A 9,236-nucleotide genomic window follows, 5' to 3' on the forward strand; every position below is an offset into this window, starting at 1 on the left:
GTTTGTTGTAATGTAAATATAAAAATTACACCATCTTCCCACGTGGGAACCCTGAGAAGTGGCAAAGCCATGTTGCTGGTTGAAGGCGTGACAGCCAGTCCACTGCCAGAATTCTTGGCATGCATTGTCAGCTCATCAGACGGCGCAAACCGAACCAGCAACTGAAGGTAGCAGCAGCGCGTACCCGCTTTATCTAAAGTGGTGAGGAGGAAAGGAGAAAAAGAGCAGCGCGCACAGCTGTTGGGGAAAGGGGGAGGGGAGAGAGGGACGTTATCATAGCTGGCGTGGAGAGGAGGAGAGGTGTGTGCGGACGCCGGAAGGACAGCTGACATAGCGCCGAGCAAGGGATGTTTTGCATCCATAATGTTGTATAATCCCTTCTCTGGGCAAATTCTTTTTTCAAAAATCTAAAATTTCTTAAGGGCATATCGCCCCCGTTTGAGGACAGTCCTAGCGAGCAACAATATTTCCAATACGGTTTTTTAAGTTTCTTGGAATAAAATTTCTAATTTTTCATCTTGCATGTTGACTTTAAATGAGGAAAGTCCTGGAATTGATGTACGGTTTAAGAACACATTTTTAGCATACATGCAATTTAAATTTTACCACCTGGGTGATTTTTAATCGAGGTGGCTTTAGGCATACAATACACCAGTGTAGATTCGCGGATGTTCTAAGTTCCACTGATCACATTTCACGTACAAGCTGATCACAGGGTTTGCCCGGAAAGCACCGGACGCAAGTCGGACCAACATTGTAGCACTGAGTCTGACATTTTAATAACGTTTTTCGTCCCGAGCTGTAAAGCACACAGCATAGTCTAAACGAGATCTTACAAGACAATTCAAAAGACTCAAAAGGAATGGTTTGTTCGCTCCATACGTGTGTTGCGATATCCTTCGACCACATTTATTATTTTTATACGTTTCATTTTCAGATGGTTGATGTGTGCAATAAAAGTGAGTTTTCGATTCTATATAACACCAGGAAACTTGTGCTAAATTTTAACCGGTACTTATACTCCCCTGAGCTGAACACTAGCCGCCGGTTGGATGTCACGTTGCCAGAAATACAGAACGCTGGTGCTTTTCTCAGGATCTAGTTTAAAACCGTTTTTTCTGACCACTTCGAAACTTTGTTCACTCCTATTTGTATCAGACGCTCGCACGGAGAGATTTTAGAAGCTTCAGATATATGTTGCACAATATCGCACGATAAAGAGTAAAAAAGTTAAGGCGGCAGTGCCTTACTAGTGTGTTAATTTCATATTAAACAGCATGCAGCTCAGAACACCCAACTGAAGAACATGTTCCTGAATACATCTTTTTAAGAGTGCTGTACCAACCCTCACTTTAATTTTTTTCTGGTAAGTAACTTTCTATTGTGTTAGGCATAAATCCTGATATACGACCAGCGTTCAGGTCGAGAAGAACGCCATATCGCCACGTTGGGTCATATGACTTCTGTAAATCTGTCATATGGCTTCTGTGAAACATTATGGCAATATTGCTTGTGTTTGCAATGCACTACTTTATGTTATTACAATAATTTCGCAATCTCACCTTGTATTGGCCTCACTTACCACGAGTAATCATCATCATCATCATCGTCAGCCTATCTACGCCCACTGCAGGCCAAAGTCCTCTCACAATATTCTCCAACTACCTCGGTCCTGCGCCAACTGTGTCCAATTTATCCCCGCAAACTTGTTAATCTCATCTGCCCATCTAACTTTCGGCCGCCCCCTACAACGCTTGCCTTCTCTCGGGATCCACTCTGTTATCCTTAATGACCAGCGGTTATCTTGCCTTCGCATTACATGCCCTGCCCACGTCCATTTCTTCTTCTTAATCTCTACTAATATGTCCTTAAAACGTGTTTGTTCCCTGACCCACTCCGCTCTCTTATTGTCCCTTAATGTTACACCTATCATTTTACACTCCATTGCCCGCTGAGTCGTTCTCAATTTAAGTTGAACCCTCTTAGTGAGCCTCGAAGTTTCTGCCCCGTAGGTGAGTACCGGTAAGATGCAGCTGTCATACACTTTCTTCTGCAGCGACAATGGTAGGCTGCAATTTATTATCTGAGAATGCCTGATATATGCACCCCACCCCATTCTGATCCTTCTAATTATCTCTGCCTCATGGTTGGGATCTGGGTCTAACTAAACTGGGTCTAAAGTAAACTAACTAAACTAACTTGGTTTAAATATATCTGAATTGGCCTAAGTAGATATATTCGGTTACCACTTCCACTGCCTCGCCACCTATCTCAAACCGCTGTGCTGTCCCGAGGTTATTGATTATTACTTTTGCTTTCTGCATATTATTTTCAGGCCCACGGTTCTACTCTGTACGTCCAGTGCGGAAAGCATGCTTTGCTATTCGTCCCCCGAGTTACTTAGCAAGGCAATGTCATCAGCAAATTTGAGGTTACTGAGGTAGTTTCCATTAACCCTTACTCCCACCTGTTCCCAAGTCACGTTCTGAATACTTCTTGTAAACAAGCTGGGAATAACATTGGAGAGATTGTGTCTCCTTGTCTGACACCCTTCCTTATAGGTATTTTACTGCTCTCCCTATGGAGAATGATGGTAGTGTGGACCCATTGTAGATATCCTCTAGTATTCTTACATAATGCTCATCTACCCCCTTGTTCCGTAATGCCTGAATGACTGCTAGGGTTTCGACCGAGTCAAATTCTTTCTCATAATTTATGAAGGCTATATATAGGGGTTCAGTATACTCAGTGCACTTCTGTATCACCTGATTGATCGTGTGAATATGATCCATTGTTGAATAACTTTTACGGAACCCTGCTTGTTCTTTAGGTTGACGGAAATCTAAGGTTGCAGAAATACTGTTAGCGATTACCTTGTTAAGTACCTTTTAGACGATTGACTTTAAGCTGATCGGCCTGTAATTTTTCCAGTGCTTCATGTCGCCTTTTTTATGGATTGGCCACCCTGGTGCAGTAGCAGCCACAACCTTCTATAAATACGCCAATTAACTTATCAAGAGTATGCGTAAATAAATAAAAAAAACCGCCTCTCACACAATATTCGGAAGCTATCACCTGATCAGCTGTTGACCTGCCCGATCGAAAACCCGTCTTACAACTGTCCTGTATGGCATTGTATTCAAGATAATACCTCAAGGTCCCATTAATAATTTTTAAAAACTTTACTAAGACAACTAGTCAGAGCTATTAAGTGGTAACTAGATGGCATTAGGGAATATTTTATCTCTTTCTGTATTGCAAGTACAATCGCTGCCCTCCAATCCCCTGGAACGTATCCCTGGAGCAAATGTTTATATCGGTAAATCAGTGCTTTGAGGGCGTCGGGGTCAGGTGTTGTATCATAAGTTACAATATCTGCCCCTAGAGCAGAACATTTAAATGTGTCCAAGGCAAATTACTGTTGTCATAAACAGACAACCTATAATTGTGGGTCTCACGAAATTGTTCCTTGTAAGATCGTTTTTCTCTAGGGCTTTTTTATGCTGTACGAAGCTGTGCGTGTAGTTGGCACAGCCTCAGACGTATGCAATGTGTTCGGCTGGTGCATTCGCTTGATCTTCAAAGGTGTCACCTGTGATACCGGATAATCGTCGGTTGAAAGCTGTTTGTCCATTTAGTTTCGTAATTGTGTTCGAGAACTTGCGTATATCTCTATATAAATTCATTGAACTTACAAACCTTCGCAGGCTGTCGGTTTTTGAGTGTCGACGAACGCCATTGTCTTTTGCTTTAGCATGCCTAAATGTAATGAGGTTTTGTAATGAAGAAGCGCCGAGGCCTTGTTCTGAATCTTTCGTGCCCGACTGCACTTCTCGTTCAACCAAGGTCTTCTCACCTTACATGGTACCAGTGCACTCATCAATGGAGTATTCTGCAGCATCGACTATGTGTGCTGTAATGAGGTCACAAGTTTTGTCATTAACTAAGTCGCACATTGAAGCGTAAGTCAGTTGTGACTTCTGATATTTCGCCAGTCTACACCGGTTTCCTCAAATGTTCTCATTGAAATGCAAGGGCTAGGCCCTTTATGTATGTTTTTTAAGAATACTGTTAAATGGTCACTTTCGTAAGGATTGGTGAAAACCACCCACTCAGTCAATGGTAACCGAATGTTCAACACATTACGCGTTCTATGTAGGCATATGTGTTATAAATAATATTATAATACGTTGGCTGCTTTGGAGGTAAATAAATAACCCACTGATGACCAAAGAAAATTTTCAATTGGATGACCACGAGCATCCGTTCTCTCAGAGCCCGAAAACAAGTTATGATGTCGCCTAGCAAAATCAATGGTTCAGGAAGCTCATCTTTTAGGGATTAATATTCAGAGATCTGGATAAGCAGTGGTCTGGTGTTATGTACTAATAGCATACTGTTATCAGCTTATTAAAAAGGATTACCTGTTCCACAACCACTTCTAGTCTAATGAGTAACTGCTGAAGGCTCTGACATGGAATTGATTTTGGAGTAACAAGAGCTACTCCACCTGAAGATTGTGGCAGTCCTAAAAAAATAATTTCCCCTTTTAGGCCCAGCCTACATGTGTCATGCTAAGGCAAACTCGTTTCTTTTCGATTTGAGCATGACATTTTTTTTTTAATTTCGTGGGATTAGCGGGGGACTGACAGGCCCGGTTTTTTACAGACCCCTCATTGTAATCCGAAAGGAAATAGAAACAGTTTCTGTTGGAACCACGTTCGTGCCGCAGAACACAATATTTGCATTGAATAGTTCGATAGCCGCATAGCATCATTTATATACTCGTGTGCGGCTCTGGTCAGAAGTGTGGAGAAACGCATGCAGGTTGCACTCCTTTTTTGTCTTGCATGACGCTTGCCTGGAAATATCACCCTGAATCCCTATCTCCTCCACCCTTCTTCCCGCTTCCCTCTCACTGTGCCTATTTTCGCTTGCATAAAGTAACCGCAGGTTAATTTGGAACGGTGCCGGGCGGCGCAAACAATATCATCGCGAACGCCGTCTTAGGAACCGACCTACAAAAGAATAAAAATGCATACCCTAAAACACGAAAACAAGTCAAATAAAACACCAGTGTGCAGTTTTTATGCGGCATGAAAACTTTGCAATGAACCCTATTCAAAACGTTGGACACACGAGTGTAATAGGAACAGACGACTTACCAGCGAACTGTCCTCACCTCTGCCGTATCCAAATACTGTTATTGGCCGTTGCTCGTGTGACAGGACCACATAAAAATCTTTTATTCATTCGCATTACTCGTACTTATCAAATAAGAAAAAAAGGTGATTGAGTTCTTTTACTTAGGAATTGGTAAACTCGAAAGTGAAAGGTGCCCTTGCAGCATCAGTTGTAATATGAAGGAACCTGATTCATGTGAGAAGAGTTTGCGAGCCTTACCCCGCCAGATGAAGTGACGCCGACACGCAAGAAACCAAAAATAAACCGCGTTATTCTGAGACAAAAAATTAAAACTGACTTGCACAGAAATGTAAGCTGAGAAAGACATAACGGGCACCGGAACGATGCTACAGAGGAGGGTGACTCAATTCACGCGCGTGCTCTGTAAACGAAGGCGCAGGATCCGAGGCGACAGCACTCGGCGCTCGATAGCGTCTTGATGCGCTGCTTCACTTCGCCTCTCCTACACTGCAGCCTCATCCGGATGAGTCATAGAAGGGTATAAGGCTTGTACTTCGAGCTAGTGACGTCAGACTCCACAGCGTTGATAAGAGAGGGCCACGTACCTCCCGTTGCGGCGAGAGAGTCCATGGCTCGAATCTGTGCGCCACCACGTGAGGTGTACTTTTTCTTGCGACGTCACTTCCGTGACCGGCATGACATCAGGGAGGTATTCGTTTACTCGGGCATACAACACTTTTTCTGTTCAAACAACGATGGTCCAAGGCGAGGCGTGAATCTCCGGCAGCAGCAAATCACCGACTGGTTTTCGTTGTTCGCCTCGGCGTCCGTTCATTACATCCAAGCTTTGGAATCGGCCTGGCAGGGCGAGTTTATTGATATCAATCGGGTGCGTTAGCACGCTGCACGATAATTTAAATCGTCCATATGTGCCCAACTAAGCGGGGAAGATGAACATTGGAACTGTTGCAACGGCGAGCACTGTGACTTTATTAGCAGCACAGTCTGACCACGGCTATTACCCAAGTTAACTGACTGAAACGACAGGGATGCGCTGTCCTCTGGTGAGCGTGCTGTCTGAAGCATCTATTCGCGTATACATGCGTTATCGGCTTTGTAGCGGCATGCAACCGTCGCGTCCTGCTCACCCGTTTTGATAAGCATTAGGACAGGTTTGATGTGCTGATACCCGGAGAGAAGACAGGTATAACATGGCACCCGTCCGCTTCCACCGTCTACTAGCTTTGATGAAAAATTTCCACCTAGAAACTACAGCTACACTGGCAGAAATAAAACACGTCATTTTAAGCATCGAGGTCGGAAATAATGAAATTGAGAAATGTCCGAAAAGAACGTGGCAAATTTAGTGAAAGTGCGAACATGTAGGAGATCAAGTTAGTGAAGTAAAATCAAGCTAATCAAAAGTGAAGGAAGAACTTGTTGATGTAGAAGATGACATTTATAACAGGATGAGGAACAGCAACCTCATAGTAAAAGACCTTCCCGATACCGAAAACGAAGACTACGAGGAAAGAAAAAAAATTCCAAAGAATATATTCCCCCAGCGGCGCTCGGATTTTGATGGGCCACGTATAATAAAACTTCTAAACTTCAAGTTTAAAACGGAGGTCTTGCGTAATGCACGAAGCTAAAGTGCTTACATTTCCCCTGGGTTCGCCTTGACGAAGATTTCTCGCCGAATGTGCAGATGACCCATAAACAGTTGAGGGACTTCGCGAAACCTAACCGCATAGGAAGCCAGCATCATTCGCTCGCTTCAACTTCTTGTCCCTTTGAGACAGCGTCGACGAGGTAAACACCAGACAGATTTTCTCCCCAAGCAACGACCCCTCTGACAGTGCATCTAATATAGCCTTATCACACGAATCTACTGCCGATTGCCAAAATCTCCTATATTTTTTTTAATATTTTGTAATACATACTGCAGTCTTCTATAGACCAAGCAACTCCATCGGAACTCCACCTCCAAATCCGAAGTAACGTTGCTGCTAATACATTAGGGATCATTTTAAATGAGCTACACAATTTAAACTCTCTCTTGAACACAGGTTCAGTGGATGTTATGATCGGTACAGAAACGTTAATCGCTGACAATATTTCCAGCTACAAACCGAACTTTTCTGCACAGTTTGCAGTTATCCGCAGAGACACATTCGTATATATTTAAACCCTCGAAAGCCCGCGCATAGAACGGGATTGAAAAAAAAAATTCCCCGCATTTCCCCGAGGGGAAGAATGTGAAAGTGCGAATGCACGAGTTGACTTTGCGCGGTTCGGTAATATTCGCGAAAGAGAGATCACACACACACACACTACTACAAAGAAAGAAAGATACCTTTATTCACAGACACCTATTTGTGTTGTCGTTGTACTTGATTGCTAGAGCGGATCTCAGCTTTGAAATTTCGTGTCAGTACTCTTTTAAGCGGGTGCATTAGCCCTTCTCACGCCCGATTCCTTGCCAATCCCCCACGTGGGTATGTGCCATGTCAGCTGCCAGGGAGCGCGCGCCCATCTCTCCCCGTTGCTAGAGAAGACGAGGAGCGCGCGCACCCGCAGCTGTTGCTATGCGGACTACGGCGGCGGACAATTCAGGCTCGCTTAAGAAGTGCATTCGCACTTAAAAATCCGACGTTTTATTATTGGCAAATTAGATACAAACAAACATGTTGACACATCATTATTGCGAAAATACATATTCCATGTAAAAATTACCAATCGTAAGATATTTTATGCAGTGGGCTTTGACTGTACGTCTTGGGAGGAACATCAAGGTCACCGTTCAGAGCTTGTGGTAGTCGCAAAGCAACAAGACACGATACAGCTTGTGCGGTGCTCTAAAGCAAACAGCGAAATGCATCTTGCTCAAGAAATTGCAACGCCTCTACACAACCGCTAGGAGCACTCCTGGAGAACAGCTATCGCCAGGCAAAGCAGCATGTAATCAGCCAGCATTGTAACGGCGCACAAATTTACCGAGGAATAGCCATCGTCCTGCAAGATACAGAGACTCCACCTAGCAGGGGGGACAAGTGATACATATCGGCACGATATGTACCGGGCTAGGTTGCACGTGCTCAGGAATGGGAGAAGACGAAGTCCCAGCGCGCTAGAGCGTGCAGCTGACGCTACTACAAGTTTTAGCCGTAGCCAGAGGCTCTACTCTTTCTGGTTCCCGCAAAAAATGGCATCGAGACTTGACAGCATCGACGCCCCCTTGCTCTGTGCCCTAGAGCAAGCGCCATTCAAGTAAATCCCACTGTATCAGTCATGATACGGCGAAAATTACCACTCTGTCATTCATCCCAGATGCGCTATACACCACTGAAAATTGCGCATTAAGATCAACAAACGTTCGAGGAACAACATCGGTATAAAAATTCAGAAAGCATATTCCATATTTAGCTTTGGCAGAGTAAAAATATTCATGCGGAATTGCATCGTGCGGGCTGCTGGAAGCTGCCATCTTTGAAACTCGGGTAGCACACCTCTGGTGGCAGGAATGCAAAGCTTCGAGAAGGAAATACCCTCTTTGAAGTTTTGAGAGCGCTCCCTACCGATTCTTGAGCTTTCAGTTTCTGTTTTCAGCCCAGGGTGCACTCTCAATTTCGGCGTATCAAATATGATATGTGGGGTGTTGTGGTTAAAGAGAAGGGGTAAATATAGATGTTAGACAAGAATGGAAAACATCCGTTATCGCCTACGGCATGCACGTTGAAGTATTTTGGGTTGCTACGCAATCAGCTGAAATCACTGTCAATAACAGTGCCTGCAATCGACCCCCGGAGAGCTGTGCAGAGTTTGTGGACTTGTTGAATCATTCACTTGAGTATGTGTATACCCATTATCGAAAATCCGTTCTTTATGATGGTGACTTGCAAAAAGTGGGCATAGATTGGCCGTCTTCTCCTGCCAGCAGTAACAGCTCCCACCGTCATGACTCCTTTTGCTTTCTACTTTCGACATACGTCCTTTTTATGAACCAGTTAGTACAGAACCTACACGTGAAAATAACATTTTAGATTCGCTTTTCACTAACGATTGTGAGACAGCTTTTACCCACGTGCTTG

Source organism: Haemaphysalis longicornis, unplaced genomic scaffold (genome assembly GCF_048455015.1).
Source record: "Haemaphysalis longicornis isolate Haplotype H1 unplaced genomic scaffold, Haemaphysalis longicornis Haplotype H1 scaffold_11, whole genome shotgun sequence".
NCBI lineage: Eukaryota > Metazoa > Arthropoda > Arachnida > Ixodida > Ixodidae > Haemaphysalis > Haemaphysalis longicornis.